This window comes from Danio rerio, chromosome 18 (assembly GCF_049306965.1).
Source record: "Danio rerio strain Tuebingen ecotype United States chromosome 18, GRCz12tu, whole genome shotgun sequence".
NCBI classification, from domain to species: domain Eukaryota; kingdom Metazoa; phylum Chordata; class Actinopteri; order Cypriniformes; family Danionidae; genus Danio; species Danio rerio.
Genome location: NC_133193.1, coordinates 51,260,219 through 51,282,203, shown reverse-complemented (window position 1 = coordinate 51,282,203; position 21,985 = coordinate 51,260,219).

Here is a 21,985-nt window from a genome sequence, read left to right as displayed (position 1 = left end):
TTATTAGAAATGAGTTATTAAAACTTATGTTTTGAAATTGGGGGGTGGGGGGTGTGGGGGGGGGTAATAATTCTGACTTCAACTGTAAATAGTGAGGCTGAGCGGAGGGAAAATAAGACTCTTTTATAGCATAAGGGTCCGGAAACGACTCCCCTCGCCGTCACACACACTCACACACACCTGAACCCTGCGTCTCATCACCGCTACCTGGCAGAGCTTAGGCTTCCAGATCTGGCTCGTATCACACACACACACACACACACACACACACACACACACACACACACACACACACACACACACACACACAACACATGCGAGGGCTCAGTAATGGAGAACAGCTGTGGGGAAGCAGACAGACTCATTCATAACCCACAAAGCCTTGGTCCTAATGAAAGGGGGAGAGAGAAAATGCTGCTAGAAAAGAAGGAATTATACAAGACACATCCTCCCCAGATTATTGGAGCACATCAACCTGTTGGAAATAATACTAAAAAACGGCTCTTTGTTGTTTCTCCCACTGGTCTGCTTTGGTCATCGGGTCACAAGAAGAGCTGAATAAGACGCACAGATGAAGTTTGAGGTTTACAGGCTCAAGACTTACATTGTAACACCTGGTTCATTAGTTTGAGTCAAAAGTATACACGGTTTAATACCTGGTTTAAAGATGCATAAAAAAATAACAAGATGGAAAATATGAAATGAAAAAAAAAATCAAAAAGTAAAAAGGCGCCTTGGTATGAGGTGTAAAAAAATATATTTTTAAAATAAATAAATAAATAAAAATAATAAAATAAAATAAAAAAACAAAAGTTTAATTTAATAAAATAAAATAATAATCATAATAATAAAAAAAAATTTAGAGTCTCTTGATAAAAGACTCCCCTGGTAGGAGGTGTAAATAATTAATAAATAAATTAATAAAAATAAATTTAAATAATAATAAAAAACAAATTAAAAATAAATTAAAAGAAAAGAAATAAAGTTGCTTAATAAAAGGCTTCACTGGTATGAGGTGTAAAAATAAAATAAAATAAATAAAATAATGGAAAATTTACTAATAAAAAAATGCAAATTGTTAATTAAAATTACTATTTTTAAAAGAAGTTAAGATTTTTTATTTCAGTTGAAATTCGAGGTAATTTAGATGCCAAAAGTAAAAAAAAAAGCCTCATAAATGTGAATAGTGTAGTTAAGCAACAGATTATCTGCATTTAATGTGGGCAGATTTCAAATAACATGGTAAACAAATTTACTACAAATTTTTATTTATTTATTTTTTATGTTATGTTAAACGTGCAGTGGAAGTTACATCATGAAGGGTAATTTTATATTTAAACAAGTTTCATCCATTATTCATTTACCAGTGATAAATATTTGCTAAATGTATTAAATAGTATTTGTTTAATTATTGATTTCTTTACTATTAAAAAAGAGAATATAGATTGTGCCTCTTTACACTAGATAAAAAAATAATTATATATATATATATATATATATATATATATATATATATATATATATATATATATATATATATATATATATATATRTATGTGTGTGTRTATATATATATATATATATATATATATATATATATATATATATATATATATATATATATATATATATATATATATATGTATGTATGTATGTATGTATGTATGTATGTATGTATGTATGTATATATATATATATATATATATATATATATATGTATATATATATATATATATATATATATATATATATATATATATATATATATATATATATATATATATATATATATATATATATATATCTATATATAATAATTGGCAATTTTCAGAACATTTAATTAAAGCTGATGTTATGTGTTTTTAGTTGAAAAATAAAACACAATATCTGTATTTCTTAGAAATAAAAATTTGGCTTGGAAAATGTATTCCAATTCATAAGATTTTCACTTTATTTTACAGCAACCAATTCATGTGAAATCTGACCACAAATGGACTTGATCTGCAGCAGAAGCTCTGAAAGCACCTCAGTCTGACCTCCCAATCTGCCATGACTTCTAAACAGACTTTTTTTACAGCTGAAATTGTCTTGAGCGTGCTTATATCTGAAGTACACATCCTCAGGTTAACCAGCCTAATAAAAGCGCTGTTTAGAGTTGCCTTGCCGTTTCCGCAGACTGATTATACAGTAGAATAACCACAAAGATGAAGATTTTAAACACCAGTCATTGCAGACAGCTCCGTTTGAGCTTTACAGATAGTAATAATAAATGACATCTGATCTGTTTTGATGAATTGATGCTATTTTGATGACTTGATGCTACAGATTCGCCTGCTGTATATCTGATACCACGTTCCTTGCACAGATATGGCATCATTAACACATTATATAATCTCCGCCACTAGAGGGGGTGTATTCACAACAAACAAAGGTCGAATAAAAGTCAGTCTAATAAAACACAACATATTAAAGCCTCACTATTGTTTCCCTGTTTTATATAAAACAAACAGAAATAGAGGGTATTTCCAACTTTATTTTACTAACTGCATGCTGAATGCAAACTCAGGTTCAACGGCGCCCTTTATTGAACTGTAAATAAACAGATTTTTATAATCAAGCAAACAGTATCGAGATAATACTCCTGATATTTCGATACAGGTGTCACAAAGCTATTCTATATCACTATTTCCCCTCAACCAATATGAACTTCTCATCAGTAAATCTGAAAGGCGTCCGCACCAGGAGTTTCAGTGTTATGAAATCAGTGTGTGTTGTGGTGATGTTTTATGCTGCCCATGAGAACTGACCACAAGCAGAGCTCTTCTCTTATTAACATGCTGAGGCCATGAGGATATTGATGTGCAGTTCAGCTGGAGTTTAAGCAGTGTGTGTGTGTGTGTGTGTGTGAGAGAGAGCTTGAGGGTGAACAGACAGTGTGGTGTCCCACTGAGTGTCTTCCTGTTGGATTCTCTTCTCTTCTCATGGCCGAAACATGATCCTCCTTCCTAAAATAAAGACTGACGCTGCAGGAGCTGATGCTGAGGCAACGCTGGCCAGCTCCTGACTTACAGGCACTCCGATTTTACAGATTTAAGAGAGTTCATGATGATTATTCAATGTCCAACCCTATATCTAGCAGCAGAAACAGACAAATCCAATTAGTTCATTTTTATGAGATGGGTTTAATTAAAGGGTCACGAAACACCTAAACACATTTTTTTGAGATGTTGACAGTCATATATGTGTCCCATGCTGCTATAAACACTATTATGACACATATATTTTACTAAAAAGTGAAAACTGGTTGTTTATTTATAAATAAATTCCATCTTCCGGTTTGAAAATAAATTTTGAAACTTCGTCACGTCGATTATATCCTTGTGTAATTTCCAGCGTTTAGACCGGATGTCTGTACTGGCGGGTGCAACGTGACGTCATTGAGATTTCAGCATTAATTCATGAGAAGACTTAGGGTGCTTTCACACCTACACTTTTGTTTCGGAACGTATCTCAACTGCCCAGTTAGCACGGTTCGATTGGCATATGTGAACAAGGCTATCGCGCTCTGTTCCGCGCCAAAGTAATCGCTCCGAGATCGCTTGAATGAGGTGGTCTCGGCTCGATTGAAACGAACCCTGGAGCGGTTCGATTGCAGTGATAAAGGGATCTGATCCGAGTGCGGTTATATCACAGTGTTTTATGGATATGTAATAGGCATACGGCTATATGAAGAGAGAATTATGAGTAGGGCGGGAAGTTTCGCGAGTCTCCGGATGCCCGCAAACGAGTGATGATCTCCCGGTAATCTCGCGTCTCCCTCCCGGTCCTAGGCATCGTCGCGCACCCTTTTCACCCCTCCCCACCGCGTCTCTCCTCAGACACGTCGCGCACGCGCACCCTGTCAATCACCATTAAACCACCACCTCTCCTGACAGCTGAGCGGGACGCTGCAAAATAAACCCTGACACTCTGACCAATGTGAGGAGAGTTTACTCGCACGTGACTTGTTTTAGCTCTTTTGGTCCGATTAGAAACTTTGCAGTGTGAAAGCGAACCGCTCCAAGAGCAAAGAGCAACAGTGTAACATTTGTAATCTCTGTTTCTGAACAACTGAATCGCTTCACATGTGAAAGCACACTTAATAGTCCTTCCAGACCACCAATCAGCGCTTTCTATTGTGTATGACTTGCAACTTCATTAATATGAATGATAGGCTTCGAAGAAGAAGACGGCAGAGAGACGCCACCTTGTGTTGCCAACTGTGGATCCAAAGTGTGCCAAGAAATTATCCCCCACACCATTACACCACCACCACCAACCTGAACCGCTGATACAAGGCAAGATGGTTCCATGCTTACAAGGTTTTGACGCCAAATTCTGACCCGAGCATCCGAATGTGTCAGCAGAAATGGAGATTTATCAGAGCAGGCAACGTTTCTCCAATCTTCTATTGTCCAGTTTTGGTGAGCCTGTGTGAATTGTAGCCTCAGTTTCCTGTTCTTAGCTGACAGGAGCGGCACCCGGTGTGGTCTTCTGCTGCTGTAGCCCATCCGCCTCAAGGTTGGATGTGTTGTGTGTTCAGAGATGCTCTTCTGCAGAGCTCGGTTGTAGCGAGTGCTTATTTGAGTTACTGTTGCCTTTCTATAAGCTGGAACCAGTCTGGCCATTCTCCTCTGACCTCTGGCATCAACAAGGCATTTATGTCCATTCGCTTTTTCAGACCATTCTCTGCAAACCCTAGAGATGGTTGTGTGTGAAATCCCAGTGGATCAGCAGTTTCTGAAATACTCAGACCAACACCAACAACCATGCCACGTTCAAAGTCACTTAAATCCCCTTTCTTCCCTATTCTGATGCTCAGTTTGAACAGCAGCTGATCGTCTTGACCATGTTTACATGCCTAAATGCATTGAGTTGCTGCCATGTGATTGGCTGATTAAAAATTTGTAGCAAAGAGCAGTTGGACAGGTGTACCTAATAAAGTGGCCGGTGAGTGTGTGTATGTATATATAATGTATGATATATAATTTGAATTATGTATATCATTTTTTAAAAATATAATTATGTATATAATTTTCTTATTCTTATTATATTTTTTATTATGTTATTCTCATCTTTTTATCATATATAATTAGATTAAATAAATAAAGAAATAAAGAAAGAAAATTAACTATTTAAAAAACAAATGTTAATTAAATTAAAGTTAATTTCAGATAAATACATAAAAATGTAATTATGTATATGTAATGTATACATTTAATTATGTAAATTTATATATATATATATATATATATATATATATATATATATATATATATATATATATATATATATATATATATATATATATATATATATATATATATATATAAAATCAAGGAAAATCAAAATAATTCAATGTTGTTTTTTTCAATATCGTGCAGCACTAATTAAATAAAAGTGGTCCACATCTGGACAACAGAACGATCAAGCTTTAGTCTTCCTCACATCATCATGCAGGCCGTTATTCAATCAAATTCCAGTCAGCCTAAATCTTATCCGCTCGTCCAACATGCTTTATCACACTCAGCTCGCGGGCGATCATTAGCAGAAAAACGCCCTTTCATCAATGCCTCTGGCAGAACAGACTGGTGGAGCTGTGAAGCTGATGTTTGTGGCTCTGGGTGTGGTTGAATGATAAGCTGGCAAAGATAGTTGGCCGTATTTGAAATCTATGGCTTTTAATAGGATGGGTGTTTTCCGTGGGCCCCCGTCTGGCGTATTTGTGCAGGAGCGGCCTGTGTTGTTTTAGGGCCGTGGAGCCACACAGATTACAGACGCTGTTCCGGGTCAGTGAGAAGTCGTGCAAGTGAGTGCGCTTTTTTCCCATGGCGCTGAGAAAACTGAAGATACCAAGAAGGTGGAGCACTGAAACTGATAGAGGTAATCAGATGTGCTCATTTTATGAAGGGGAAGAAAAAACACTCACAGTTTGAGGCAGTTTGTACTTGTTTATGTGCCATTTTCGTTTTCATTTTGAGTTTTTGGTATTTGTGTTGCATGTCTTATAGAACTTTTATTTAAATTGTTTTTTTTTATTATTTTACTCTTTAATTTTTTTATTGTTTATTTTATTTAGATTTATTTTATGTCCAAAAAAATGAAAAATCTCCAGTCCAAGTAAAAAAAAAACTCAGTATTTGTACATTTTTTACATTTATGATTTTTTATTTTTTTTAGTTTTAGTAAAGTTTTAGGTAATTTTGTTGCATGCTTTAGAGAAATTTTATTTAATTTGTTTTGTAGTTGTATTAATTTACTTATTTTTAATTCATCTATTTATTTATTTATTTATTTATTAATAAATTTTTATTTAGTTGATTTTATTTTATATTAATTAATTTGATTTATTTATTTTAATTAATTTGATTATTATTTTTTTATTTACCGATTATTTTATTTTATGTCTAATCAAAAAATGAACAACTTCCAGTTCAAGTAAAAAAAAAAAAAAAAAAAAAACTCAGTTGGATTGGATTTGCATTTGTAAATTTAACATTTTCGATTTTCTTTAGTTTTAATTCAGTTTTTGGTAATTTTGTTGCATGTTTTACAGTGCTTTTATTTTATTTGTTCTGTAGTTGTAATTATTTTAATTATTCATTATTACATTTTTATGTATTTACTTGAAATTAACTTTAATTTAGTTAACATTTATTTTTGAATAATTAATTTAATTTCTTTATTTGAATGTACCTTTTTAATTGATTTTAATTTCTAATAAAAAAAAAATAACATCTTCCAGTTTAAGAGGATACTTATATATTATCATTTGTTTATAACTAATCAGATATTCGGAAGTATGTTACTATATTACATGAAATTTGTCTTTATTATATGCAAATCATCTTCAATTTTATGGTGCATTTTGGAACTTTTGATGATTGAAATACCTCGAGAACAGTTTGAGTGAGTTTGTGTTTCCATATTTTACATTTATTTTACTTTTTTTAATTTTAGTTGAGTAATTTTGTTGCATGTTTAACAATGCTTTATATTTTATATTAATTTATTCTTTAAATTATTTTATATATTTTTAATTGTATTTTAGTCTTTTTATTTTTTATTTTACTTGGCTATTTTTAGTTATCTTCATTTTACATTGTTAGTTTATTGTAATATTTTACTTTATTGTTTTAATTATTTTAAATATTTTCATTTTGACTTTTAATTTAATTTTACTCTTTATTTGACTATTTTAATTTATTTTAAATTATTTTTATTGTAGTATTTTACTTGAATGTACTATTTTACTTTTTTATTATTTTAAAAATATATTTTTAATTTGACTTCATATTTTACTATTTTATGATTTTACAATATTATTTTATTGTACTATTAAACTTTATTTTAAATTATTTTACATATCTTCTTTTTATTTTACATTATTTTTATTAAAATATTTTAATATACACTATATATATATATATATATATATATATATATATATATATATATATATATATATATATATATAGTATTTTCTTTTACTATTTTTTATTTTATTTTACTTTAGTCTTTTATTTTTTACTATTTTACTTTATTTTAATTTATAAATGTATTGTACTATTTTACCATTATTTTTAAATTTTATTTTACTACTGTATTTAATTTTACTTACAATCCAGTCCAGATCAACTCACATAACATAAATTTCCACTACAGAAATTGTACAATCAAATGTAAAATACTCTTCACCGGATAAATTAAATAAAATTAATCCAATAATAATAAAACAAATAAATAACACAAGCAGCTATTAATAAACATTTCAATGAATCAATCCACAAAACACATGTAATCTGAACAGCTCAACTATCATTTGACTTGACAATACACATCCTGCAATGCAAGTATTGCGGATGCATAAAATCTCAGTGTGTTGATGCTGTAACTCTATATTGAGCAGCTCAATCTATATTTATCACAATGAACTGACAGGACACACAGTCCTACAGTACATCCACAAAGCCATGTTTTTGTCAATTTAATTTAAAATAAAATACATCAATAAATCAATTATAACTGGTGCAACTGTTTATTAACCCCTGGTAGAAATAAAGCAATAAACAAAAGATCAAAACCCCTACATTTGACTTTAAGCAAGAGAGAGATGACATATAAAAGATCACATGCATGACATCTTGCTCCTGCTTACTGCTAATGTACTGCCAGTCATCACTTTGTTTACAGTCTGATTTGACTTATTAACCATTTAAAGGGCGTATAATCTAAAATGTTCTTCAAATGCTGTAAATACATGCAGAAAGAAGCAACAACCACACAGATGTGTCATTTAAAAACCCAATGAAGTTCCCTTCAACATGCCAGAAGAAGCATCTTGAGCACGGCATGTTTCATAGCTCAACGTGCGCTTGATTCTAAAGTGACAAATAGCTTTACTCGGGGAGGAGAAATGTCTGAAAGTGGCTGGCAGAGACCAGGCCCGGATTAAGAACTCAGGGGCCCCTGGGCATATTGTCTTGTAAGGCCCCCTACCTGGCCATATATATATATATATATATAATTTTTTTTAAGGGTATTTTAATGTATTGCTTTTACAAACTTATAGAGCATATTATTGCCATGGCATATAACGCACAATGCTTCTCCAATCCAGTTCTATGAATCTGAGTCTTTCATAATACAAACACTGATTTACTGTCTCTCTCCTCCTCTCCCTGTATTTTCTCTACTCTTCTCGTGATGAAGACTTGATTATAAACCTAAAAGTATCCGAAATCACACACACTATCTATACCTCTTCTCTCCCGTCTGTCTCCTCTTCGGGGCCTTTCTCTCTCTCTCTCTCCTTTTCTGTCTGTCTCTCACACGATGAATCCAGTCCGCGCTGCGCTGCCGTTAGCCTCCTCCGCCTGGTTAATGCTAGCTTCTCATCATTTAAAGTTACCATAACGTCTTCTTCTGTACCCTCATTCTGCTGATCATGGGTCTGTTTAAAGAAGGTGTGTATGGAAAATGCCTCAATAAAGATGCCTCCTCTCCTCTTTCTCTCTCGTTTGCTAAATCCACTTGTCCACTCATTTTTGATCTATGACAGATATAACGTTACACTAAAGTCCGCTCAGTTTAGTGCGGGTTATTACAGAACTGACGTTTCCGCGCTTGACCAATCACAGCATTCTGTTTAGTTAAAGAAAGAAAGGCAGTTTAAATATAATAATTATATTAATATGTGATCGCGATTTTTTTGCTCAGAGGAAATACAGTTGTCTGAGCAATAGTTTTTGCAAAGAGGGAGGCACCTATAATAATAAGGATAAACATTATTAAACACCCACGAGACAATTGTGACTTTATATCACATTTGCATTATTTTTAAAAAATGTTTCCTTCCTGTTCAAAATTAATATATTTCCAATCTGATATGTAATGGGGAGAAAAAAAAGTAGCACGAGTTCAGCTGATGTTGGATTCGAACCGAGTTTATGATTAATCGCGTCAAAAGACGGTGCGGGGCGCCTTACAAGATGAGCCACTGCGACTGTTATTAATGACAGCTCTATACTCATCTTGTCTCTATCAAACAGGCATCAATGGGCGTAAACCCTGAATAGCTTATTCCAACTAGATGCGCTATTTGCAATTAGCCAAAAAAGACACTCCGAAATTGTCTTTTTTTTTCTCCCCCCTCGCAGGGGCCCCTAGTGCACATGGGCCCCTGGGCCTGTGCCCATAAGGCCCATTGGTTAATCCGGCCCTGGCAGAGACTCAAAAATGTGCAGAGACGCAGCAGGGAGAATGCGTGTGGTTTGGGTTTTTTTGTTGTGAAGTGCTCTCATGTTCTCAGAACCTGCGAGCGTTACATGGAAGACACGAAAGAAAGTGTACAACGCTTCACAGCCATGATGATCACAGCTCATTACCGCCCCCGTCCGACCAACAGCTGAATTACACTCTTCATATATATATATATATATATATATATATATATATATATATATATATATATATATATATATATATATATATATATATATATATATATATATATTCGACAATACAGTGAAGTGAATAACTGTAAAGAGGAAATATTGATTCATCTTTGTGAAGAAGATAAATGATGATAACAAATTAGATAACAAATAACGATTTACTGAATAAGTAGCAGTAGTTTAAATAAAATTAAATAAAATTAGTAATATCTATAGCAAGAATCATTTTATGACATATCAACAGACTGGCTGGGCCCCAAAAGAATAATTGATTTTCATTATTTTTTTATTTATTGAATAAATTAGATGATAACAAATAATCATAAATAATTATAATAAAAAAAATACTTTATCTGTATCATTGCTCAATTATATATATATATATATATATATATATATATATATATATATATATATATATATATATATATATATATATATATTTTTTTTTTTTTTTTTTTTTTTTTTTTTTTTTTATGTCTTAGAGGATATGTTTGTTTTGAATTAATACATTAAATTCAATTAAACCAGTCTTAACACACTCTTTGGGCTTCAAAATACTCATTAAAATATTTGCTACAAAATAAAATGCTAAATAAATTCAAACAATAAAATAAAAAAATATATAAAACAAAACAAAATAAAACTAGTCATATTTATAGCAAGAATCATTGCATGACATTGTAACACTCATTGAGCCGCAAAATACTCATTAAGTATTTATTATTGAATAAATTAGATAATGATAGCAAATAATGATTTACTTTATCTTTTTCTTTGTTTGCTCTTATTTACTCTCTTAATTGTAAATTTCCTAATTTTTTCTTTTTTTTTTCTTTCTTAGAGGATATGTTAGTTTTTAATTCATACATTAAATTAAATAAAACAAGTAATATTTATGACAAGAATTGTTTTATGACATCTTAACGGACCCCAACTACTCTTTTATTATTAATTATTGAATACATTAGATAATGATAACAAATAATGATTTACTTGATCTTTTTTTACTCTTATTTTCTCTTTTATTTGTGCATTTGCTCATTTGTTTTTCTTTCTCAAAGGATCTGTTTGTTTTAATTAATACATTAAATTAAATCAAACTAATAATATAACTGGAATCACTTCACTATTTCATTAAATATTGAATAAATTAGGTAATGATGATGATTTTTTTACTTACTTTTTTATTTGTAAACTTATTCAGTTTTTTTTTTCTTTCTCAGAGGATATGTTTGTTTTTAATAATACATTTAATTTGATTTTATTCTGAGGGGATAGTGAGGAAAATTAGAAAACTATAAGACAGTCTGTCATTTTTCTTATTCTATGTATTATATACTATTACATATGGTCTCGTTAAATACCAATAAAAAATAAATAAATAAAAATAAAAACTATTTAATGCAATAAGTAGCAATAGTTTAAATAAAATAAAATAAATAAAAAAAGTGGGTCCAATCTGGTACCAGTAAGGTGTACCTAATAAAGTGGCCAGTGAGTGTATATAAGCTTAATTCAAACAAACAAATTTAGTTGAACATTACTGAATTCACTTTGCTTGTTCAAATTCAGCCTTTATAAATTGTTTACAGCCACGTACCTTTGAAAAAAATATTAATTCCAATGAATATTTCGTTTCAGTGTACTATGTATGGTCTTACGCGACTATATTTGACTTTACAAGACGAACCATAAATTTCAGAGCATTTACGCAGACTTAAGTCGTAACCTCAGGCATTTCAGCGTTCAGCAGAAAAAAATACAGTCGGAGGAGTAACACTTTACTCTTTCGGCTCACATAAAACAACCGAAAATCAGTTTGCAACCACAGTTATGCGCGTGGCAGATCCAGCAGCCGCAGCACCAGAACTGGCATGTCTGTCTGACTAATGACATTGATTTCCATCTGGAGCTTTGTCACTCCAAGTCTGCCTTTTTTTTCCTCTTTTCTCTACACAAACTGGTTGCTTTGCATGGGCACAAGTGCAGACGCTGCAGTTCTGGGGTACAATGTGCCTTTCATTTGGCCTGTTACTCCCAAACTCGGAGCACATGTGGTCCAAATATGCAGCTAACAGCTCCAACACAAACATGCCGCTCTCCATCCAGTCTGGTGCTGCCTGAACACACCACTTTTTTTCTCCTCTTGCTCTCTTTTCACTCTCTGTCTCTTTCTCGCCTTGTAGACTGTCTGACACATACGCACACACACCTATGAACACTTTCACATGCACATCCACCACCCACAACGCTTACTCTTAAAGACATAAGCATATCTGTCTCTCGAACACAAAGAGAAAGAGATAAAAGGGGGTTTTCGGTATAGCAGAAGAAGAATAAAAGTGGAATTACAGTAGTCGTCTTTAATGAGATGATGATGACAAATTAGATAAATAATGATTTATTGAATGTGTAGGAATAGTTCAAATAAAATCCAATAAAAAAAGAGAATTAAATAATACCAATAACATTTAATTATATTAGTAATATTTATAATAAAGACAATTTTATAACATCTTAACAGAACCATTGGTCCCAAAATACTCATTAATTATTAATTATTGAATAAATTAATTAATGATAACAAATTAGATAACAGCATAATGATTTACTAAATAAGCAGCAATAGTTTAAATAAAATGTTTAAAAAATAAATAAATAAATAAATAAATAAACAAACAAACACATAAATAATTAATAAATAAAATGAATAAATAAATAAATAAATAAATAAATAAATAAATAAATAAATAAATAAATAAATAAATAAATAAATAAAATGAAAATTAAATAAAATAAAACTCGCACTATTTATAACAAAAATTGTTTTATCTTAACAGACTTGCTGGGCCCCAAAATATTCATTAATTATTAAATATTGAATAAATTAAATGATGAAAACAAATTAGATAAAAAAAAAAATTATTCACTAAATAAGTAGCTATAGTTTAAAAAATGTTTCAAATATATTATAAATAAATATAATAAAATTTTTAAAAATGTAATTAAATTAAATTAAATAATTATTAAATCTAATAAAACTCATAATATTTATAACAAGAATCATTTTATCTTAACAGACTTGCTGGGCCTTAAAATACTCATAAATGATTAATTATTGAATAAATTAGATAATGATAACAATTAATAATTTACTGAACAATTAGCAATGGTTTAAATTAAATTTTAAAAATAAATAAAATTAAATATTACATAAAATTAATAATATTAATAACAATCATTTTATGACATCTTAACAGACTTGCTGGGCCCCAAAATACTCATTAATTGTTGATTATTGAATAATGCTCTGGTCAAGCTATTTGAGCTTGCAAAATTCTGTTGTACGGCGCTGCAAAAAGGGGCCGGTTTAAACAAGATTATAAGACATTTTAAAAAGCAACCGACAGATCCATATGTTAAATTTCTGTCCAGGTCATGTTTAGATCACTGGTTGGTCTTATGCAGTCAAGTGATGCGATTTCGCAGGTCAGAGTTCTGCGAAACGTGTCGCACGAGCTTGCGTTTAGCATTCGCATGTGTATGAATGGAAGTCTATTGGGGAGAAAAGTCCAGTGTGACCGCAGCTTAAATTAGATCATGATAACAAATGATGACAACAAATGTTGATAACAAATTAAATAACAAATAATAATCTACTCAATGAACAGGCAATAGTTTAAACAAAATAAAACAAAAAAATACAAATAACAAAATAAAACTGGTTATATTTATAGCGACAATAACATTATGACATCTTAGACCCAAAGTTCGGCCACAAAATACCACTAGTATTCACCCATTTGCCAGTAAGATGTTTTTAATAATTTAAAATGTCATATAATTTAAAATACAGGACATACAGCTCAGAATAAATTAGTCATTTCATTTTTGCACATATATAAATGTTACACGACAAAAAACTCAACTATTTAGTCTCCACTTCACTTCCAAATCTGCAATTGCCTCTCTGAATATCACACTAACTGTACCCAAAAAAAAAAAAAAAAAAACTAATATTACTAATACTTCTCTTCTTAGACTTTACAGACCTGAAACTTGCCTACAGCACTTATTCATTGTTGCTCTTAGTTGTGTAAATTGCTTCCTTGTCCTCATTTGTAAGCAGCTTTGGATAAAAGCGTCTGCTAAATGACTAAATGTAAATGTACACTTAATGATGATAGAACAATATTGCACCCATATTTTTGGCTTTATGTTCTCCCAAAAGTGATGTAAAAGTAGAAGCTTTACTCATAACATTTAACATGCTTTTAATGTTTGTAAAGTCTTCTTTTCGTTAAACAGAAAATATTCAGGAGGGGACACAATTCTGACTTCAACTGTTTATTAAAACATAAATCATTTACAATAAATATTAATTAAATGTCCTCCAAAAGCCAGAGGACGCTCTTAAGCAAAACTCCAAATACCCATAAAGAAGAAACCCAGGAAATCTCTATAGAGCTTGTTGAATAAACGGTATTTAATGCTATATATTGATACTAAAATCATAATTTCCACATTTCATTGTATTAAATTATCATGGTGAAATGGTTATGGTTAGGTTTGGGGTAACGTTAGGCATTTATCAATACAAGTATTGACCATTTTGAGGAATGTAAGCAATAATAATGGTCCTACACTGCAAAAAAAGGCTTTTCTTGCTTAGATTTTTTGTCTTGTTTCTAGTCTAAATATCTAAAATTTCTTATATCATAAAGCATTTTCTAAACAAGCAAAACATATCGTCTTGTTTTGAGAAATAATATGCCAATATTAAGACAGTTTTTCCTTAAAACAAGCAAAATAATCTGCCAATGGGGTAAGCAAAATAATCTTGTTTTTTTTTTTTTTTGACTTAAGATTATTTTGCTTACCCCATTGGCAGATTATTTTGCTTGTTTTAAGGAAAAACTGTCTTAATATTGGCATATTATTTCTCAAAACAAGACAATATGTTTTGCTTGTCTAGAAAACTCTTCTTGATTTAGGAATTTTTTGATATTTGGACTAGAAACAAGACAAAAAATCTAAGTAAGAAAAGCATTTTTTTGCAGTGTAATGTATTACCTGTATTGCATTTTTGATTTCCATAGCTTTCATGAATCCAAAAAGTCCACATATTGATAAATAATGTTATCAGGTGGTTCCCAACCTTCCCTTAGTCGAAACACTCAGGGAAGGTTGGGAACCACCTGATGACATCCACTTGTGGCAGACAGCTATACCAAAGGAAGCACAAAAGTAGGTGTATGTCACAATTATGGGGGGTGTTTTAACATTAAGATATGATTGAATTGCCTCTTGTTACAGTTATGAAACAGTTTGGCAACAAGCAGGAAATGTTCAAGGGCCAATGACATGACCACATTGAAATGGTCGACACAACTACACTCATACAAGTATTTATGACATTAAGGATTCACAAACATTGTTTTGTTTAGCTGTAAATACACGATGTTTACAACCTTAAATATGTCCAATCTTAAAAATACATATATCTGAGAGCGTGACCTCTGAAAGCTCACTGTGAAGATCTTGGATTTGGCTTGTAACCATGTTAAAACATCCACATTTAGTCACCGTGCAAAGGCCAAATGATTGTGATTAATTGGTGACATAAAACAGCTTTAAAATGCCTGCGAGAGCTGTCTCTTTAAAATAATCCTTTCCAACTGAGATGGAACTAAATCTGCACTACATTCCCAACACAAAACACATGTATCACACTCTCTGTCTGCATGACAAATGGGAGCAATACAAAGACAAAAGTACAGACGTGGAGTTTAGTATGTTTATGGACTATTTAACTAAAGCAATGTTGCATTCGCAAAAAGTAGTTCAAACATTTTAAGTTATAAGCTAAATTACGCTTAATTTGTAATGATCCTAGATGGATTTGAGATGCTTTCAAATTTTTTGTCAGGACATTTGAAGACATTTCATTCATTCATTCATTCATTTTCTTGTTGGCTTAGTCCCTTTATTAATCCAGGGTCGACACAGCGGAATGAACCACCAACTTATCTAGCAAGTTTTTACGCAGTGGATGCCCTTCCAGCCGCAACCCATTTCTGGGAAACATCCACACACACATTCACACACATACTCATACACTATGGACAATTTAGCCAACCCAATTCACCTGTACCGCATGTCTTTGGACTGTGGGGGAAACCGGAGCAACCGGAGGAAACCCACGCGAAAGCAGGGAGAACATGCAAACTCCACACAGAAACGCCAACTGAGCTGAGGCTCGAACCAGCGACCCATCGACCTTCTTGCTGTGAGGCGACAGCACTACCTACTGCGCCACTGCTTCGCCTTGAAGACATTTACTTCAAGTAATATTGTCATATTATCTAAAGCTAGTATTATGTTCTGTTTAATACAATCAATAAATAAATGAAAGCAACCAAATGAATATCTTAGCATGCTTTCACACTTGGTTCAGTTGCCTGGGCCGTACCCAAGTTCGATTATCCCCCCTTGCCACTTTCTCGACTGGTTTGTGTTCACTGCGTCTTTTCTTCCATTTGTAACCCTGGTACGCTTGCGTCATCGAGCTGCTGTTTTGTGTATGACTGTTGCTAGGTGATGACTACGAAAGCAAATCGTCGAAATCGAAAGACCTACGCATATCATGGTCATTCTGCTTTTTCTGAATCTTTTGGTTTTGGACATACAGAAAGCGACTCGTGTATATCTGCGGACAAAACATTATAAACTTCCACACACACGTGAATGAACGTTATGAGAATGAAAGTTTGTTGTACAGTTGGTGGTTTTCTGGAAGAGAACCGGACCAGGGTTTGCGCAAACTGTACCCCAGACACCTTAGATGTACTCGGGTACGGTTCATGGATGCGCACCCTAGTTCAGAAGACATGTTCATACTAGCTCCATCAACCACTCTGACATCAGACTAACCCGGGTGCGGACCAAAAGTGCTAGCGTGAAAGCAGCATGGAGCATTATCCAGCTGAAGAATTTGCCCTCTTCTGTGGTTTATAATGTAATAGGCTGCACAAATGTCTTGATAACTCGGGCTGTTGATGTTGTCATCTACTCTGCAGATCTCTCGCACTCCCCCATACTGAATGCAACCCCAAACCAGTTTTTCCTTCACCAAACTTGACTGATTTCTGTGAGAATATTGACTATATTTTGGGATGCAGTTCAACAGATGATTCATCAAAAAATAAAAAATAATAATAAAATAAAATAAAAATTGACCTTCTGCCACTCTTACAATTGATCAACTAATAGTCAAGTTATTATGTGCTTCTCTTACAACTGGGACCCACGACAAGACTTTTGTCAGGTAGTGTAGATTCCCTTTAATTCTCATGGAAAGTTTCCTGCCTTGAAATGCCTGTACATTTGCGACTCCAGCTATAACATAAACTTTATTGAGATTGACAAAAATGTTGCACTGCATCAATATTTTTACTATTTAGTACATCTGATTGGTCAGATTTGATTTAACAAAGCCATGTACGCGGCACACAAATGATTGGTGCATAAAGTTGATTTAATGTTCTGCATTTCTCTGCAATACGTGATACTGATACTGATATTGCGATTACTGTTTTGATATATCATGCAGCCCTAATATCTGTAAGTAGTTATTTCGGATTTGGCTAGATTTGTCTTTAATGACTCTGTAAACAAAACAAAATAAAAAAAAAAGTTTTGAAATCAATTGTTCAGAGCCGATTACACCCAGACCTTCTCATGCGACTCCAAGCCATAAGACTTGTTCATTGAAAAGTAGCCCCTTTTTTCAGGTTCACAAGAATGAGCTGAAAGACTGTGAGAGAAAAACAGAAAGAAGAGAGAGAGAGAGGAATAGGTAAATCTAGACGCAGACAGACTGTTTCCAAAAGTGTGTGGGACGGCGGCCAGTGGAGCTCACAGCAGCCAGATGCTTGACAGAAACAATGAAATTTCAGATCATTCTATAAATACTCCAACCAGATGGCTTTCATAAATATCAGAGCGTTATTAAGCTGTGCCACAGATTATGCCCTGCTTATCAACCAGTCAGCGATTAATAACCTTACAAATGACAGGCTAGCTATTAGAAACAGAACGTCCAGTCTGGGAGAAGGCCGAGGCTAATATAGTTCAAGTCAAAATTATTTGCTCTCCTGTGATTTTTTCTTTTTTTAAATATTTGCCAAATGATGTTTAACAGAGTAAGGAATTTTTTACAGTATTTCCTATAATATTTTTTATTCTGGAGAAAGTCTTATTTGTTTTATTTTGGCTAAAATAAATATATATTTAAAATTATTTTAAGATCAATTTTATTAGCTCCTTATGCCCCATTCACACGGGGCTTCAGCGTCAACGGTTGACAGAAGGTGTGTCTAAAGTTGGGGCTGATGCAATCATCATAGCAGCATTAGCCAATGAAATTAGTCAGCAATAGGCCACAGTCAGAGCTGGTGTATTTGCATACAGCAATCTGATTGGCCGACGCTTCCGTTGGCGCTTGAAAAGTTGAGCAAGTCCCAACTTCTCCAGTGAGCAACGCCTCGAGATCGGCGCCGACGCATCTACAATGCAGTTCGGCAACGCCTGACGTCACCCATTCAAAGTGAATGAAAAGCATTGACGCTGACACCTCGTGTGGATGGGGCGTTAAGTACAGCACAGGCTCATTCTGAAAACGTAGCCCTATTTACATTTCTGGAGATCGTGAATTATGTAGCTGGAGATACGTATGGCTGCATTTCATCTTTAAAATGAAAACTATAAGGCGGTTTGACGCCGTTTCTTTTCACACTGACCGCTTACCTCCATGTGAACGGCTTTCCTGCTGTTGCCAGCTTGTCCAGTGGCTCACAGTGTACATCAGCAAAGTTGAGACACAGAGTGGAGTTGACCATGGTGACGGGGTCCGAGTCTGGTGAAGAACGGTTCCAGAAAGCAGGTAAGACAAAAACAAAAGTCAAAAAATAAAATAAACAAGTAAAAAACAGGGTGAGAATGTGGTAAAATCTGAAAACATGGTAAAAATAGGCCGAGGTCTTTTCTTTTTCTGGATTGCTTTTTAAAACACTGTCGGTTGGGTTTAGGGAATAGGGTGGGTGGAGTAATCGGTCGGTTGGTCAGTCAGAAAAAGAGTTAACAGCGGCCTCTGGTGGATTTATGCAATAACAGCAGGTGCAAATGGCACTCGCGAGAGAACTTGAGATCTGAAAAGCGCACACAGTGGCCTCCTGTGGATTCACAAAAACTGCAAAAAACGTAGCTCCTGGGATGTATTTCGCGATTTCCATTAATGTATGCGAATTGTACGTTTTCAAAATATCTTTTTGTCAATTGTCTAAAGAACAAAATCACTGTTATTCAACAATTTGCCAAACTACCCTACCTTTAAATGTCACTTTAAGCTGAATACTAGTTTCTTGAAAAATATTAGGGGTGTCAAAATTAATTGTTTCTTCAGTGCACCGCGATGCAGATGGGAACAATTCGGTATCGGTTCAGAAATAGATCATAACCGGTTATTATGTACAGACGTCATTTATCTCCTATGCGCGATGTCGCAGTAGAATACTATGGCGAAGGAGGCGAGGGCGACTAAATAAAACACTCCTACTACTTACAAGGTAGATAATTACGCACAATTCAACTGCTAGCGAGTTTGCTGGAAAGTCTTTCGTTGACACTGAAGAAGGGACAGCACACGAGCCGCTGTTTCACTACTAGCGCTGGCCTGTTTGTGAGGTAACCTTTCCTCTCTTCTTGGCTGTTAAAGCGATTCTTGTGAATCCAGACACAAGTTGCGAGTTTTCTCCACAGTGTATATTATGGATTACCTGTGATAACCGCGTATTATTTGCATATAACTGTATTATTTGACCGTAACTGCTGCTGTTCTTCCCGCGTCACACACCAGTGAACACAGCGCTTTAATTTCTGAAGCCAAGCGCAGCCCTTTCTGTTGAGCAGTCGAAGACAATGACGAATCATAGGGGTGTAAGACAGCACTCAAAAAGAAAGCGGGATAATATTCACATTAGTTTATTTACTATAAATGCTCATGTTGCTCTGTGGATGTATTGGAGATTGTTTGATACATTCAAAAAGAGTGTTTTCTTTGAGCAGGTAAAATTGAAGGTAAAGTTCATATATCTTACTGCTTGTATTAAAAGACAACACTGTATTACAAATAATATATATAAATATTAATATATTTATAGATTTTAATAAAAATAAAAAAAAATCTTGGTTTGTGAAGAAAAAATCTAATTATGTATGAAAAGCATCGTCAATGCACCGTGATGTACCGAGATATCGAATTGAACCGAATCGATGTCATGATAACCGTAACCGAACCGTGAGACCAGTGTAGATTCACACCCCTAAAAATATCTTGTTAAATATTATGTGCTGTCATCAAGACAAAAGAAATCAGTTATTAGAAGAGAGTTATTAAAACTATTATGTTTAGATATGCGTTTCAAAAATTCGTTAAACAGAAATTGGGGAAAGGATATAGAGGGGATATAATAATTCTGACTTCAACTGTACAGTGTGTTTGGCTTTAGTGTTTGTGACGCACTGAGGTATTCCGTTGCTCTTGCTAAAAAGCTCCTCAGGGAGCAGCTTGTGTTTTTCTTTGCTGAACTTGTCTGTTGGAGGTATTTGCAGACGTATATGTGAGTGACACACGCTGTAAAGGTTCTACAAGCTCTGTAAAGGCAGCGCAGGCTGAGGTCATGAGCGTTGGGTTTCAGCACACAGCAATATAAAACCACACACTCTACATGGGGTTTGTCCTTCGAAATCTCGAGGGCCAACCGTCAATATGTCTGTCAAGGAGTCAAACTTTTTAGGTGCAGTTGGGTCAAAGATTGGCAGTTTTCCAACAAATATGTAAGAAAATTATTTAAATGTTTAAAATAAAATTCCTCAAAGAAAGAGAGGAAGACATTTGGATGTTTCACCTTCAACGGCGCATAAGAGATTCAAGAAAATCTGGAGGAATTTCAGCGCATAAAGGACAAGGGCGCAAGCCTAAGCTGAACAACTGTGATCATCGATCCCTCAGGCAAGGCTGCATCAACAATCCTCATTCATCTATAAGCGATATCACTCAGGACTACTTTAGCAAAACTTTGTCAAGTACCACAATGCATACATCAACAAATGCCTGTGAAAACTGTACTGTGCCAAAAGGAGGCCCTACAGTATGTTAACAGTGTCAAGAAGCCCTGAAGACTTCTCTAGGCTTAGAGGCATGTCGGATTGACCATCACACAGTGGAAACATACTGTGGTCAGATGAATCAGTATTCCAGGTATTTGTTTGGGAGACATGGATGTCATGGACTCCAGACCAAAGAAGGAAAGGATCATCCAGACTGTTACCAGCAAGTCCAAAAACCAGGGTCTGTCATGGTATGGGGTTGTGTCTGTGCCCTTGGCAATGGTAACTTGCACTTCTGTGATGCACCTTTAATTCTGAAAAGTACATTGAGATTTTGGAGCACAATATGCTGCCTTCTTTTCCAGGGACTCCCATTATATTTTCACAAGACAATGCAAAACTACATTCTGCACACATTACAAAGTCCTGCGGTGGAGGAAGAGGATACAGGTACTTGACTGGCCTGCCTGCAGTCCCGACTTGTCTCCACTTGAGAATATGTGGCACATTTTAAAATCGGACAGTACTACTATTAAAGTTTATTAAAATATTAATGATAACAGAACATGTGTTGCTCTAGAAATATATATTTTATTCTGGCAAGAATAAAAGCAAAAAAAGTCAAGTGGTGCTCGCTGCAGAGCCATTTGAGGAGAGGTGAGCTCCAGAGAGGGGGAGCTTAAGCTTGAGCTCCACCTTTTTTGCACTTCTTCTACGAGTGATGTCACTGGGGGTAGGGTTAGGGGTGGGGTTGGTGTACGCATTAAAACAGCTTACAGGAGGAGGAGCGACAGCTCATGCTCCCCCTCTCTGGAGCT